This window comes from Bactrocera dorsalis, chromosome 6, assembly GCF_023373825.1.
Source record: "Bactrocera dorsalis isolate Fly_Bdor chromosome 6, ASM2337382v1, whole genome shotgun sequence".
Classification (NCBI taxonomy): domain Eukaryota; kingdom Metazoa; phylum Arthropoda; class Insecta; order Diptera; family Tephritidae; genus Bactrocera; species Bactrocera dorsalis.
The window spans coordinates 31,500,452-31,518,444 of record NC_064308.1 but is presented as its reverse complement, the minus strand read 5'-3'; the positions used below and the strand labels follow the sequence as shown (position 1 = coordinate 31,518,444).

General features: G+C 37.3%; 2 protein-coding genes across 3 annotated transcripts in view; both read right to left on the bottom strand.

Moving 5' to 3' along the window:
* The window catches only part of LOC125779386 (procathepsin L), a 323,484-nt gene that overhangs the window by 255,921 nt on the left and 49,570 nt on the right, over positions 1-17,993 (bottom strand). The window lies entirely within an intron of this gene.
* LOC125779313 (uncharacterized) overlaps positions 1-17,993 on the bottom strand; it is a 43,859-nt gene that overhangs the window by 11,322 nt on the left and 14,544 nt on the right. The window lies entirely within an intron of this gene.

The window sequence follows — 17,993 nt, the reverse complement described above, 5'->3', positions numbered from 1 at the left end:
CTGTCAAATACTAATGCATGAAAATCCTAACCTCAAAAAATCACCCGTTACAAATCAGAGCACAGAAGGTATAATTTGCACCGTTATTCGTTTTCGATTTTGCAATTGCATCCGACGAATTTTGTATGAAACGTTACACATGGCGTCTGACGAGCGCTTTTTTGCACCGTTTTACACTGGGTCAAACCAAGTCAGGTGGATCTTGAAAATTTCGCTAAATTACCGGTTTTGAAAATTAGCACTTCGTTAGGGGAGGGACTGTTATATAAGTATTTCGTCAAAATTATTTTTTTATACCCTGAACACTGTTCACACAACACTGTTGTACACAGTGAACAGGGTATATTAAGTTTGTCACGAAGTTTGTAACACCCAGAAAGAAGCATCGAAGACCCTATTAAGTATATGGGGTATTCCATACCAAATCGACCACTTTTGAACCCGACCCCTTTAGATTTTGCTGAAACTTATCCATCCTTTTCTACTATTTGAAAAACATTTTTGAGAATTTTTTCAAAATTTTTTGTCCTACTTCAAAAAAGTTATGAATTTTTCTATTTTTTGCTAAAAAAATGGCTTTTTTATATTCAAATAGCCATAACTTTTGTAGAAATTGACTTTTGGGGACCATTTTTTTTTAAATTTTTGTTTTTGAATGAACTTTTCGAAAAACTACTCGAAAAAAATTTAACACGATCAATTATATAAAATAATCGTTTTTTTTAAGTAAAATCTTAATTTTTATTTTTTTGGAATTTCGCCATTTTTGTTTTTTGTTTTTTTTTTCTCAAAAAAAACTTCAATTAATTTGACAACTATCCCTGCTAATCTCGGAGTGGGCCGATTTTTTTTTTATATTTTTTTTATTTAAAAAATGAAAAAAATTTTTAAATAAATAAAAAAAAATATTAAAAAAACTCGGCCGACTCCGGGATTAGCAGGGATAGTTGCCAAATTAATTGAAGCTTTTTTTGGGGTGAAAAAAATAAATAAAAAAAATGGCGAAATTTCAAAAAAAAAAAACGATTTTACTTAAAATAGTGAAGTTTTTAAGATATCGTCCGTCTGTCCGTCCGTCCGTCTGTCTGTATATATACGAACTAGTTCCTCAGGTTTTAAGATATCGTTTTGAAATTGTGCAAATGTCATTTTCTCTTCAAGAAGCTGCGCATTTGACAAGATATATTCACGAAATTTGGTATAGATTATTTTCTAAGGCAACAATGTAATCTCCGAAGAAATTGTTCAGATCGGCTTACTATAGCATATAACTGCCATACAAACTAAACGATCGGAATCAAGAGCCTGTATTGAAAACTTTCGCATTTGACGGATTACTATAGCACATTGCTTCCATATAAACTGAACACATAGTTACTAAAAGAAATGCACCTGTGAAGGGTATATTAGCTTCGGTGCAGCCAAAGTTAACGGTTTTTCTTGTTTTTTGTTTCATTGAAGATTAAATTTTAGATCGCGAGAGAATTGTACAGTTATTTTCTCATAAACTACAGCAGATAAATCGATGAAATTTTCTGAACTCAAAGAAAAATATTTGCGATATATTATAGACATTCTTCAATTTGCTTAAATAATAATATTTTAAATAAATTTTTGTTAAACCATTGATATTTTTCAAACGATCTTCACGCCGTTTTTTTTTCATTTTTGATTATTTTCTGTAGTATTTTCTTTTGCTCTATTCTCATCTATTACTTCTGCAATGATTTCTTTCATAGTTTGGAGAAACGTATCCTTTTCATTGGTGGTTCACCACGTTATTTCAAAATGCTATTAACTACTTGGAATTTGGATCTGAAACACCACTAGAATATTCTTTTGATTTAGAAAGCTCAACCGCTGATTTTTGTTGATCAACACTCAAAATAATACAATATATTCATATTTTTTTTGTCCGCATTACTTATTTGTTGGCATTACTCATTATTAATAAAAAAATATAAATACAGTCACGGTAATTTTTATGAATATTTGCAGAGTTTTCATCAACATATACAGAGTTTTCATACAGCATGAATGACAAATGTTATATGTACCTAAGTAGTAAATATTTTTCCACGTAGCATTCATTAATTTATTGGATTGCAACATTGATTTGGACGAGGCATTTCAATGACAATTTAGAAACAGCAGATTGACAGTTACAAGCCGTGTTTGATGCCGAGAAATCACGTTTCTTACGATTCAACCTGTCCGCTACTTAACCCAAAAAATTCAATGCGGAGTAGCATGAAAGAAACATATTTTTTTGCAGATTGTTAAAGATGAACGTTTATTATTATATTGTATAAAACAGGACCCATAGTTATAGTTTTCTTGTTTACTAAAAAATTAAAATGTATTCTTAAAAACTAATTGCGAACATTATAACATATATATTTTCATTTAGCTGGATTGCTGGATCATCTAAAACCCCCTGCTTGAGATGCATTTTTGCATTTATCGTAGTAGTACTGTAAAATATGCCGTATTTTCTCTTTATTTTGCTCCATGTTTGCGACGCTATAACTCACGAACGACTTAAAAGAAACGACAATCAATCAAACACGTGTTAGCGCGTGAAATGAGCTTTCCAAAACGGTATAGCATGATTCGATGCCACGAATAAAACTAGAACTACGTGATTTCAGCGACAACTAGCGAAAATACCGCAAGACTTTTTTGACAACCTAATATTTTTTCAAATATTACCCTAAGATATTTGATTGCGAAAACATTTTAGGATTCCATTTGAAATATTGTACAATGTGGTTTCCAAAGTAAGCAGGACAAATGGTTTTTTTCAGCAAACTCAATTTACTTTATTCAAAATAGTCTCTTTCTGTTTCAATACAGCTTTTTGCACTGTCCAAAACCAAGTGGAACGAGAGTTTTAGCTCGATGGTCGATATGACCGCCAGTATGCCGGTGCAAGCCTTTTGAATGGCCTCTACGTCTGCATAACGCTTTTCTTTCAAGAGCAAATGCATTTTTCCACAAAGGAAGAAGTCGCACGGTGCCATATCAGGTGAACACGGGAGTGGTTAATGGTTAAAATGTGATTTTTGGTCAAATAATCGGTCACAAGCGTCGATCGATGAGAGCAATTTTTGGTCGTCAGTCAATTTGTGCGGAACAAACCGTGCACACACCTTTCGTAAGCACAAATGTTCGGTCAAAATTAGATGTCCAATTACATGAATTTCAATGATGATTTCGGTTGATTTTTGATGAATTCGCGCACAGTTTTAATGGAATTTCCAATGATCACGGATTTTGATTGGCCCACATGTTAATCGTCATTTTTGTCCTCCCGACCTTTGAAAACGTTGAAACTACTCCTGCTACGGGATAGGCAATCATCGCCATAAACTTGTTCCATCAATTGAAATGTTATGGTAAGAGTTTTACCAATTTTGACACAAAATTTAATGTTGGCTCTTTGTTCGAAGCCCATTTTCGCCACGATAACACAAAAATACGGACAGTTAAAGCACAATAACTTCAGTTCCAATCGATGTCATGAAATTCTCACTGGACACCAGTCGACATATAGAGTCCTGTTTACTTTGAAACGCACCTTGTAATTAGAAGGCAAGATGCTATGTCCCTTCTCATACGAGATTTACCAAAAATTCAGAGAGCTGTGATTTCATTCACCAATCATAAAAACTATCAATGTCATATTAAAGTTTATTTTCATTTTCCGAACTCTCGATGACGCAATGAAAGCATCGGATGACACTCCATTGACAATAACAACACAACGTTTATTGTATAAATATAAGTCGATCCCCTGCAAGAAGACAGAGTACAAACCTAAAAAGAATAACTTTTTAATTATAATATTGTGTTGAACTTTAGCAAAGACTTTAAAGAAATCTGTATAAACATTTAAAATCCAGCGGAGAAGGCTAACATTCAATTATCACTAAAAGACAGCGAAATTTATCGCAGTAGAGCGAACAGAAACAAACTCTGACGACGTTAACGATTAATTTACCTGCAAGAAAATATCTTATCTGTAACAGAGCACATTTTGGAAACGGTAGAATATACTTATATTTGGATAATACCTTTAAGGATAAGGGTAACGAATGTCAATTTTCAGTCTGAAATAATGATGATGATATCTGATGACAGACTTATTGAAGAAACGCTTAAGATGACAAGCAAAGGCAGGACAATTTTTTATAAGTACAGACGGCAGCCAATCAAGATCAATTTTGAAAGAAGGCTTGATATCACAAATAGCCTTGGCAATATCATCCTACTAAATACGCAATATTGCAAAATTTAAAAATAAAAATGAAAAATTGTTAGCAGAAAAAGTAGAAGTAGCTCCAAGCTCATTATGTACATACATAATTAGATTTGAGAAAAGTTGGAAGTTTCACCAGGAGTGCATGCCAACTTATCACTACAGCATAAACCGGAAGGAATGGTGTCCGGCCCCTTTCTAGATTTCACAAGCATGAGAATTTCCTGTATATTTTCTTCACTGGACGTGGTTTTTTATTAGAGTAGAGTAGAGATTGGAGTTCGTGAGTCTCTCTAAAGTTTTTAACAACAACGAGGATAGGCTAATGGGGCTGAAATCCTTGGCAGCGATGTGAGAGCTCTTAGCGGCCTTTGGTATGAACGCCACTTTAAGCAGTCTCCAGGCTTATCTAACATGGCACATCTAACGCAGTTCACGTAGATTGAGGTCAGCCAGCTGCATGTCACCTCCAACGTCCGCTGCAGTATCGCCGTTATAATGCGATCAGGGGATTAAAAGTTTTAAACGAAATTGAGCTAATAGGACCAGCCTCAACAACTCTGCGCTGGTCACGGCCCATCCACCGTTATCATTTCTTAGATACCTTAATGTAGTTAGTTGTATCCTTTTTGAGTTTTCAGAGGACAAAAGTTTTCAAGAGTAACCCTAGACGTACAACTGAAGACCTCGAGGAGCTCATTAAGCGATCCCGCGGAAAAGATCAAATGCCTGTCAGGTGCAGTTGGAAGAGCTGATCGAATCTTCCTCCAATATGATTGCCAATTTATATTCCTAAAATTTCTATAAGTTAAACAATTTGGGCGCATATCGTTCAGCCACAAGCTTTGTATCTGTGATCAGATAAGGAATAATCGTCTAGAATTTTCCATTTCGAGATCAAAGGAAAAATATTCTTAGAAACCAACGAAAAATGAGGACCTCGGCCCTGCTAACAGTCGCAAAGATAAGGGCGCTTACACTATTGCAAAGAGAAAGATTTCATTGCTTATAAATTCAAAAAGTATCAGAAGGTGTGAGTTGGCATCTCAGCTAATTATAACACCGGTTCTTCTTCAAAGAACCCCTGCCAGGGCTTTTCTCAGCAAATGCAAGGGTGGGTCTACCTCGTCGCTATGCGGCGTGTAGACTGAGAGCCAAAGTTGGCCGGCACTACTTTCCTGCATAGCGTTAATGGCATCTTCGTTTCAGAAATTTTTTTTATTTTATTTAATTAATACATTGCAACTAGTTCAGATAAAAGAAAAGACTAACAAGCAACTTGAATGTGATTAAACATATAATTACAAAATTATAAAACTATTATACAATAATTAAAAGATTGCGTTTGTGTCTCTCTAGAAGTTGGCATGGCTACTTCTTCGTTACAATGCTGTAGCAATCTTGTACTATGTGCTGCTGCAATTTTTATTATTATTAGTCTTAGTACTTTCTTTTGAAATTGTTGGAGGACTTTCTTATTATTTGCGATAGTACATCCCCAGAGTTGTGCACCATAGCTCCATATCGGACTAAGTATTTGTTCGTAGACAAGTAATTTATTTACGATGAATAAGACTAATTTGTTACCAACTAACAGTTTTGATTCGCATGTCGAGCTCTTTCCATTTGTTTTTTACGTGAACTTTCCACCGTAGCTTAGATTCAAGCGTCATTCCTAGATATTTAACGGAGTTAAAGTACGGTATTCGTGCACCGTCTATTAAAATTGCTAAGTGCTGTATCTTGTGTTATGTGAAAACAATATGTTCATTCAGTTTTATCTGTCTTTTTTTGCCCATTGTGGTACTTTATTTACAGTTTTTTGGAGATCAGTAGTGGATTCGTGTTCAAACAACGCGGTATCATCTGCAAATATGGCTGTTGTATCCTATCTCCTTGTTTAAAGCGGAAGTAGCGACCTGATAAATACGATTATACGATGTCATAGTGCTGTTTTGGTAAAATCAGTTTCAGTTTCGAAAGCAGTCCTTTGTGACAAACTGTAAGAACGCTTTTGCAGCATCCAAAAACATGGTAGAACAGAAATGCTTTTTAATAATGTGTGTCATCCTGTGGATTTAATCAACCGTAGAATGGTTGGCTTGAAATCCAAACTGATGCGCTAGAATTACGGTTTTTCGTTCTATGTTTTTATCGATGAGGATTTTCTCAAAAAGCGTCGATATCATCGGTAGAAGTGATATGGGCCTGTAAGAAGATATATCATATCTTGGTTTTCCTAGCTTTTGAAACATGATTACTTCAGCAATTTTCCAATAAGTTAGTACGTATTGAAAACGTTAATAATGTGGTAATTTTTACTATACTTATTGGAGGAAGCTGTTTTAAGACCTCGGTAATCAAGTCGTAACCGGGGGATTTTTTGTTTTGTCTTATTTGTGATTTCCTCACTCAGCTCACTGCTTGTACATCTGGAGATTTCTTCGATTTCTTAACTAGAAGCAGTTGGATAATCTACGTGTGTTTCATATGAGGAGAATATTTGGCTAAATAATCCGAAAATATGTACTTCCACTTTTTTGAGTCTTCTCTGGCCTAACTATCAGCACTTATTTTAATGGGACAAACTTGAGTTTCTGGTGTGTTTAATCTTTTACAGCTTTTCCAAAGAGAGTAGTCGGAATTTCTTCCATTGGTAAGGGACCGAAGAGATTTTGCGAAATATTCACGTGTAAACCTCTTATTTTCTGATTAAGATTTTTAGCAACTTTATTTAAAATATATTTATCTGCTGGGTAACGAGTTTGATGCCACTTACGTCGTAGCTTTCTTTTTAATTTAATTATTTCTTTTATATCATTGGGATATTGAAAAAAATTATCTTTATCCTTTTTGTATTTTCCACATAAAAGATTTAAACAGTTCAAGAGCTCAAAACATGCGCTATATCAGCTCGAACCTACCTACCTACACCTTTGCGCAAATGATTATGCTATGATAATAAATGCTCACATACAGATTTGGCAATGGCAATAGCAATAGATTTGACAGTTAGTATGCCATAAATTTTTGCCTGTTGAGATGCCCCGTTATAATATGCATATATGTATGTACATATACAAAAAGACGGTTTTATATCTACATACATATATATATATACTAGAGAACCCGCCCAAGTTTTACTGTGGCTGTTACATAGGTAGTACTACATACTAATACCAACTATATGATTTCTATTAGTTAGATTATAAATATTATTTAAGGAATAATCGCATTTTTGGTGAAGCAACTTGTGTTAGTTTACAAAAAAATGAATCATAAAGAATTTCGTGTGTTAAAAAAGAATTGGTTTTTGGGGTAAAAATACTATTGAATTTGGGCTCTGCATCAGTGAAATCAATCGTGTCCAATCAACTGTCAGCCTAGTGGACTGCATATGTATTAAGAAACGGTTCTCAAGCGTGGAAAGAAAAAAAAATCGGCTGGCAAGGTTGTGGCATCAGTCTTTTGGGATGCCCGTGGTATATTATTCATCGAATAATATATTTATAACTCAAGAACGGCTGAACCGATTTGGCTGAAAATTGGTGGGTAGATAGCTTAGGACCAGGGTAAGGACATAGGATACTTGTTATCTCTTTATTAAAAACTCAATACAATTAACAAAAATTATATGTATTTTAAATCATAAGCATTTGTTCAAAATTCATGTAAGAATCATTTGAAAATGATTAGTTCACTAAATATCTAACTAATAGAAATCATATACATAGATGATATTAGTAGTACTAGCTATGTATCAGCCATAGTAAACGTAGACGGGTCCTCTAGTACTAATAAAGAATCTGTAACTTCAAATGCGTTTTACAACAGCACAACAAAGCGGTTACAAACAATATACCATATATCGAAATAGTTATCAACTAAAATAAAATGATTACTTAATGCATATATGTTGAGCCTATCTTTGTGTATTCAAACATAACCATTTAACAAAAGCAAAAATCAGCTAAAATTGAAGTATTTACTTGCAATATTTTCCGGTCATACCCCTCCTGCATAATAAAAATAAAAATAAAGCAGTAAGTAGGATTGCATATCTAATAATATATATAAAATATACTCCTCCGAAAAGATTTTTACCAAATTTTATATGCGTATTCAATATGTTTGAGAATCGCCTACTATCTATTTTTCATACCCCTAAGCGATAAGGGTTGATCACCTTTATATTTTTCTTTAATTTTTTGATGAAATTCGTTTTTTTTTTATAATGTGGGATTAAAAAATAAATACAACCCTAAATTTTTACTTTTTTATCACCAACCCCTATTTTTTTCTTCCAAATTTTTGGACTCGTCTCCAAGCGATTCATGACGCCATGGTAGATTCTGACGATTCAGGTCGACCACGTAATTTTAAATCATCGGCTTACGATATTTACGCAAACTGCTTAGACTATTATGAAGAAACAAAAGCTATGATCTCCGATCAATTAAAGCTAATAGAAACAATTGCACCTACTCCTCATCCCAGAGTAGAGCTGGTACAAATGCAACCATATCAAGAGGTAAGTTCAGGCATTCACCCCGAGGTGCCCGCATGTGACCACATTAAATTGAGGTTAAAAAGAATGGCAGTCCTTCTGGGATATGTTTACAGCTGTTTACATCAATCATCCAAAATTATCAAAAACACAAAAATTATATTCGCTCCAATACAAAACTAAAGGTCAATCAGGCGTAATAGTAAAACAGTTCGCTCTTAATTACCACAATTTCAATATGGTTTGGGAAACTCTAAAAGCTAGATATGAAAACAAAAGAATACTGGTCGATAACGATACTATTAAACTTGCCTAAATTTAAGAAAGAAACAAGTGAAGAATTTTTAAGACTACAATTCAATTTTTGTAATTGTTTATTCAATTTTGTCGACACAAAATATTCCCACAGACAACTGGGACTCAATTCTAGTAAACATTTTCATCGCCGCATTACCAGAAATGTCTATACTTCTATGGGAGCAATCGCTCTCATCACGAAAGAAGTACCCAACGTGGCAACAAATGAAACAGTTTCTGACTACCGAATGTGAAATTGCGGGAAGAGTAAAAGAAAAAATAGTCAAACCAAAAAAAAATTAAACGCGACTTAAATATTAGCTTCAATTGACCCCAAGCTAGATGCAAAACAAATCAAATAGAATTTTTAACAAAACACAATCGTTCACATCTGAACAAAGAAACATACGTCATGAGAACTATGCACAAGAGAGTATAAGCTTAAAACTTACGAGAAGTTTAAAAAATTAAATGTTAACAAAAGGAACAACTTTGTCAGATCAAAAAGTCTCTGTACAAACTGTTTGTACCATACGCACAATCTTAAAAATTTCAAAAGCAAACTTAATTCTTATATTGTCACAAAAGACACAATTGAATGCTTCATTACAGCAGATATCCCATCTCACTCCAAAGAAGTGCTTACACAAAAAGGAACACGGATTTAATTTTAAAAGTAAGTCCCGAAAACCTAAATTCTAAAAATTGCCAAGAGACACCATGTTGCTCAAAGGCACAAAAAGTTCAAACGCTGCACATTGAAACCCAAAGTGGACCAGTTACAAAACTAGTTACCACCATACCAACTCAAGTTGAGTATAATACAAACAAATACCTTAATTCACAATTAAGAAATTTCAAAAGTTAAAGAAACTTCCCCCATATCAAGCAAAACTCTAGAAGATCAGTATTGTGAAGACTTCTCTAAAGACACAACTACTCGATCAAATAATGGTCGGTACGCCATCGGTCCAGCGTTTTCAAACAACTAACGAATTGACAAAAAAAAATAAAGGCAGATTCCTTCTGACAAATTCACATAACAACACAAAAATACATATTGTATATATTTGGAGGATGGAGTCATGTGTAGAAGTTCACGCAAGTGAGGAAAGTTCTCTGATCGCCATTCACTTGGGAGTGGCCAGAAACGATTCTTTTACATATGACTCAAGCAGCTCACGACTTCCGGTCTTTGACCAAGTATCCTCTGGGTAGCCTAAGAACATCCGTTTGAAGGCGAGCTAAAGTGAGAAGGCGAAACATCCCCTGCATAGGGTTGTGCGCTGGGTTTGGGACACACCACGTAAACAACAACAACAACCCCAATGAAAAACAACAAACAGCCTCGGATGAGAGACCCCCCTTTTGATGACGACCATGGCAAACGAAATAAGGACTATGATTTGAGGGCATGCACCTGGAATGTCCGGTCTCTTAATTGGGAAGGTGCCGCTGCCCAGCTGGTAAATGTCCTCGTAAAGATAAAGGCTGACATCACCGCCGTCCAAGAAATGCGATGGACGGGATAAGGACAGAAACGAGTAGGTCCTTGTGACATTTACTACAGTGGCCATAAAAAGGAGCGCAAGTTTGGTGTTGGATTCGTGGTGGGAGAGAGATTCCGTCGCCGAGTACTATCATTCACTCCGGAGAATGAACGTCTAGTCACAATCCGCATCAAAGCGAGGTTCTTCAACTTATCGCTGATTTGGCGCCCACGCCCCGACGGAAGAGAAGGACGATGTGACCAAAGATGCTTTTTATGAGTGCTTGGAGCGCACTTATGAGAGATGCCCCCGCCACGATGTCAAAATCCTGCTTGGCGACTTCAACGCCAGGGTGGACAAAGAAGGTATCTTTAGCACTACGGTAGGTAAATTCAGCCTCCACGAGGAAACATCCCCAAATGGGTTGAGGCTGATCGACTTGGCCGGGGCCCGAAATATGGTTATCTGTAGTACTAGATTCCAGCATAGGAAGATACATCAAGCTACCTGGCTGTCTCCGGATCGAAAAACCACCAACCAGATCGATCATGTTGTGATAGACGGAAGACACGTCTCCAGTGTTTTAGATGTGCGTGCGCTCCGAGGTTCTAACATCGACTCGGACCACTATATTGTTGCAGCCAAAATTCGCACCCGCCTCTGTGCAGCAATAAACGCACGCCAACAAACACAAGGAAGTTTCGACGTCGAGAAGCTGCAATCACAACAGATAGCCGAAAGATTTTCTACTCGGCTTGCACTCCTGCTCTCTGAGAGCACTCGTCAACAACTCGGTATAAGGGAACTGTGGGACGGCATTTAAAACTCCTTACGTACAGCTGCAACCGAAACGATGGAGCAGACGTTCCATTACCCGGCCATGAAGAAGTTCGAATAGCAGTTGCTCGCCTGAAGAACAACAAAGCGGCCGGGGCCGACGGATTGCCGGCCGAGCTATTCAAACACGGCGGCGAAGAACTGATAAGGAGCATGCATCAGCTTCTTTGCAAAATATGGTCGGATGAAAGCATGTCCAACGATTGGAATTTAAGTGTGCTATGCCCAATCCATAAAAAAGGAGACCCCACAATCTGCGCCAACTAACGTGGGATAAGCCTCCTCAACATCGCGTACAAGGTTCTATCGAGCGTATTGTGTGAAAGATTAAAGCCCACCGTCAACAAACTGATTGGACCTTATCAGTGTGGCTTCAGACCTGGTAAATCAACAACCGACCAGATATTCACTATGCGCCAAGTCTTGGAAAAGACCCGTGAAAGGAGAATCGACACTCACCACCTATTCGTCGATTTCAAAGCTGCTTTCGACAGCACGAAAAGAAGATGCCTTTATGCCGCGATGTTTGAATTTGGTATCCCCGCAAAACTAATACTGCTGTGTAAACTGACGTTGAGCAACACGAAAAGCTCCGTCAGGATCGGAAAGGACCTCTCCGAGCCGTTCGATACCAAACGAGGTTTCAGACAAGGCGACTCCCTATCGTGCGACATTTTCAATCTGCTGCTGGAGAAAATTATTAGAGCTGCAGAACTGAATCAAGCAGGTACAATCTTTCATAAGAGTGTACAGCTGCTGGCGTATGCCGATGATAGTTCTGCTTTCTCCAGACTGAACAAGGAAGCAACGCAAATGGGTCTGGCAGTGAACGAGGGCAAGACGAAATATCTCCTGTCATCAAACAAACAGTCGTCGCACTCGCGACTTGGCTCTCACGTCACTGTTGACAGTCATAACTTTGAAGTTGTAGATAATTTCGTCTATCTTGGAACCAGCGTAAACACCACCAACAATGTCAGCCTGGAAATCCAACACAGGATTACTCTTGCCAACAGGTGCTACTTCGGACTGAATAGGCAATTGAAAAGTAAAGTCCTCTCTCGACGAACAAAAATCAGACTCTATAAGTCGCTCATAATTCCCGTCCTGCTATATGGTGCAGAGGCTTGGACGATGACAACAACCGATGAGTCAACGTTGCGAGTTTTCGAGAGAAAAGTTCTGCGATAGATTTATGGTCCTTTGCGCGTTGGCCACGGCGAATATCGCATTCGATGGAACGATGAGCTGTACGAGATATACGACGACATTGACATAGTTCAGCGAATTAAAAGACAGCGGCTACGCTGGCTAAGTCATGTTGTCCGGATGGATGAAAACACTCCAGCTCTGAAAGTATTCGACGCAGTACCCGCCGCGGGAAGCAGAGGAAGGGGAAGACCTCCACTCTGTTGGAAGGACCAAGTGAAGAAGGACCTGGCCTCGCTTGGAATATCCAATTGGCCCACGTAGCGAAGAGAAGAAACGACTGGCGCGCTGTTGTTGACTCGGCTATAATCGCGTAAGCGGTATCTACGCCAGTAAAGAAGAAGAAGATATATCTTTTCGACCCATGGCTTTCGCCAATAATGAAACAAAAAAAAAGTTCTGAACCAATTTTTGAGCGATGGCGGGCTACTACTTGCCAAATTAGTGCATACCACTTAAATATTACATATAACAAATTTTTCCAGAAAGACGAAAAACCGATACATTTCGTTCAAATTTCCTAATGCGATACAGTGGCACAACTACACTTACAAAAAGCATTGGTCGCTCTTATCGCAACTATCCAGGCGTTCCTCATATGGGTGGGTTATGGGAATCAACTGTATAAAGCTTGCAATTAATTATGAATTTCTTTACGAATCGAAGCCAACCTCTATTCAGGACGACTCTCTCGCAAGATCCCTCTATTGTCACAGTCCTAACTTCGGCACTTCGGAGTACCCATTCTGGCCATATCTAAGCCAGGCGTGGAGTTTCTATCATTCATAAGCCGAGAATAAATAAAATGCAAGCAATTGCCGATAATACAGAAAAGGCAAATAATAAACAACTTGTATGCCAAACCGATAAAATAAGAAAATGAATCGCTAGTAAAATTAATAAAAACAAACAACTTTTTAATAATATTATTATAATAAGCAAAAGCAAATTTCTACCTCAAATACCAATACTTACATAAAATACAATTTTCTATTAAAACCAAAATTGCTTCTTACAGCTGATACGGATATTCTGCGCCCTCGACTTCTCCACCAAAAGTAAGCCGAATTACACGTTTCAAATTATACATATAAAACTAGGGAAAATATTCGCCTAGGGGGCCCAGAAAGTTTAAATGAGTTAAGCATCCACCCACTCTACTTGGAAAAACTGGCTCACCCTAAAAGGGGCCATACACGACACACATGTGCGTTCGATCTGTATGAAATCGTTTCGCCATACACGACATACAAATCCATTTTGGGTTCGTTCTTCACACAGTGAACATGTGCGACAGGCAAGCGGAACATTTCTTGGAATTTGGCAGATATATGGGCGCTTGTGCAAAAAGCGAAAACCTTGAAGCGCGTTTTTCGATTTTTCATATTTATGATTATTCTTTATTGGCGGGCAGGATAGAAAAACAAAACTAAACGTCGAATGGAATTGGGGCAAAGTTTATTATCTTTGGCATGAAATTATCTTCTATTTAAACTAAAAAACCTAAGAAAAGTCAAGTTTGAACATATTTTTAAACAACATAAGTAAAATTTTTTTGGTCAAAAACCACTTTTTTTAATTTTTAAAAAATTTGTAAAATTGTACCCTTTCTTTTGGAATATTCTTAGTTTAACTAGAAGATAAATTATTAAAAAATAGGAATCTCTTTGAATTTTTGGATTCCGATAGAAATTGCGACCTGCATCCTGCCCACCGTCCGAAAAATGCACATGCGAGATGCAACGGGCAATTGCTTCCCAAAGGCAGAATATCAAAGATTTCGTTTCCAAAAAATTTGTGAAAGATGTTCAAATATATAACTATAAAGGCTAGAAATTTCGCTTGAATCAATTATTTCTTTCCTCCAAAAAAAAAATCGATTTTTTGAAGCCTCTAAAGCAGTCTCCACCCTTCACAATTGCCATTGTTCGTCAGCGATCTTCACTGTTCGGCGACACGAGAGAAATGAGATTTGGTGTTCACACATAGACTATACACGACACACATGTATGTACACCGATCGTAAAAAATCAAACATTTTCGCGAACATGGATCGGTATGCGCACAAGCCCATACACGACTAAACCGCAATCGCACACATACCGATCGAACGCACATGTGTGTCGTGTACGGCCACTTTAAGACAACTGTGCACAATACACCATATCCGATGACACCATACTCATTCATTACCACGCAACACAACTCACTTCTATATCAACGCACTCAACATAAAGGTTGGACTCCTGACAAATCGTTCTACACAATTCGCACGTCAACATTCGTTTTTATATACTATACTTCATTTTTGGACACCAATCCCGCGCGCTGCGCACTGTAATCTCCGCGATCTAATAATTGGAACATTCAATTTGTAAAACATTTAACTTATCATTTAACATTAACATTGATGCATTTAACTTTAAAATAACATTATACAAAGTTAGAGATTTTCATAATAAATTACATTGTCATTATAAACTTGAGTTACTCAGATATTTTTATTAAATATGTGTGTGATAACCGTCCAAACAATTTCAACTTGTAGTTATGTACATAGTGATAATGAAAGTATGAAGATATATTGGTTACAAACTTAAACAGTTATCTTTATTCATATTGTTTTCGGTCCCCATACAGAGCCGCTATCCAGCTTCCGGATAGGTAATCGCCTTGAATGGTTCCAATGTTGTGTCAGTAACGAGAGCAAGGCGAGTGTTGGCGCACGCCCTCATGACGCAAGGCGTTCAGAACCGACCATCGCAAAGAAGGATTCATCTTAACTTACATCAACTTAATGATGACTGGAGGAGAACATACTCGGAGGCAGGGTTTGAACGAGACGAAAACTGCTTTGATATTAACTCATTAGCCATCTCTGCAATGTGTCACCCTGCATCCTCAGATGACAGAATACTTCGACCACCAGGCCAGAATTCAAACCAATCCAACGAATAGTCCAATCTATGTCCGTTTTAAGCTAAAAGTCAAAAATCTTCAGGAGTCAAAAGCCTGTCAAAGCCCCAGTTCATTTAGCGTTACCCAGATCGCGCGGAAATATCTACATCATTTCGAGATTGAATTTACGAAAAGATCGACAGAGACCTTTTTTGTAGGGCATTCCATCTTATACAAAATCTATCAAATCAGATTTTTATCTATATAAAAAGATAACAAAAAAAAACAAAATTGTAAGACAGACGACCTTTCTTATAAAATTAAGAGCTCATACTCGGAAAGATTTTCTTAGAAGTGTTTAAGTAGTTACGGAAAAATCGTTTCCTTTTATCTTTCATAGTTATAACTAAACAAATATAAAATGTTCTTTAGGCTTATGTATTATTCACACTTTTTTTATTAAACTTTACTATTATTTAATGAATCTACCCTAATTAAGAGCCTAACAATAAGTTGGCGAATCTTAAATTACTGACTTAATTTACACCTTACATGGATGATTATTTTTTTAACTGGGCCTGAAATATATTACATCTGGGCTGGTAAGTCGTTTCTACGTAATCTTGAACTCCTGTTCGCACGCAATAACGACATGGCTAGTTGGTTTGGGTAAACCGAAAGTTTCAATGCATATTTCGCGCTTCGTTGCTTTATTTCAGTTCGTACGACTGGAATTCTTAAGTCGGGTTGGATGTTCACATTTCGGATATACCACGGTGCTCCGGTGATTGTACGAAGAATTTTTGATTGTGCACGACGAAGGATTTTGATGTTGCTGCTACTCGCGTTGCCCCATAGCTCACATCCATAAGTCCAGATTGGTTTTAAAACTGTGTTGTACATAATGACTTTATACTCCAGACTCAGGGCTGAGCGAAAGTTAATAAGCCAGTGCAAAGAACTTGCCTTTAACTTAAGGTAAGTCCTTTTAGCCTCTATGTGGTTTCGTCAAGTCAGTCGCCTATTCAGATGTGCCCCTAGGTAAGTAACATGATTGCTTTGTGGTATTTGTACGTTGTTGAGTGTCAAAGGCGACCAGCTGTTCTTATTTAAAGTAAATGTAACGTGCTTACATTTTTGCTCGTTAACCTTTATCCTCCAGTTTGCGAGCCAGTTGGCCGCAGTTTCAATATGATTGCCTAGGAGCGCATTTGCATGAATTGGTCACTTGGAGCGGCTGATTATTGCAGTGTCACCGGCAAAAGTAGACATAGTTGTTTATTGCGATATCTGAAGTGTATAAAACATATAACATTGGGCCAAGAACACTTGGTGTACCAGCTTCAATCGTTTGGGCTTCAGATGTAGTGGTGTTAAATCGAACTACAAAATCTCGATCATAAAGATAGGACTTAAACAGTTCGTGGGTGTTTTGCGAGAGTAGCGTTTTTATTTTGTACATAAGACCATCTAACCATACTCGATCAAAAGCCTGCGCGACATCAAGAAATATTGCAGAGCAATATTCCCGTTTTTCAAAAGCTGTTCGAATTTCAGATGTGATCCTATGTACTTGCGCGATCGTTCCATGCTTTTCTCTAAAGCCAAATTGGTGAAATGGTATTATATTGTGGGTTTGCATATGTGGCTTAATGCGGAGCATAAGAAGTCTTTAAAATAATTTCGACATGCAGGATAACAAGCTGATGGGCCTATACTCGTAGGAGGATGGCTGGTTTTGTCCTTTCCAGGCTTAGGTATCATCACTATAGTTGACTTTTTCCATTGTTGAGGAAAGTGAGCTTGTTTTGTGATTGCATTGAAAAACAGACTATAGCACAATTTGGTAACTCAATAATCATTTTTGGAGTAATTAAGTCGTGCCCAGGAGCTTTTCTTGGTTTCAATTTCTCCATAATTATTTTTGATATCCCTTCAGGTACGAATTTCACTGACTCAGATTCCATCAAATAGGGTACGGTTGGAAGTGTAAAGTCATTAGTTTCTGGGTTTGGCTGGAAGACATTTTTTAGATGAACAGCGAAGGTTGCTGACTTTTCTGCATCACACTGAGCTCATTTTCCATTACTGTCACGTATTGTCATTTCACACTCTATTGGCGCACTTAGAGTTTGATGTGCTTTCCACAACGGGGGTTTTGTACTAATCGGTGACAGATTTTGAATATACTGGTACTGCGCACGCTGTTCCGCCCTTCTGAGGGCTCTTCTCAGTACATATGTGGCCGCTTTTAACAGATGTTTTGAGCCTGGTGATCTATGAACCTGCCACTCCCTTCGTGGGCGTCGTTTTTGTAATACTCGTATTTCAATTTCTCTCTTACTTAAGATATGCTTTTTGTTTTCCATATAACCTTTTTGAGGAGTTGAAATTTTGCCGGCTGTTATAATGGTTGATTCGAATGCTGCGATGGTGTTTTCAATGTCTACCGGTTAGGGCGGGTCGATTTAAAAATCGCTCATTGCTCTGTGAA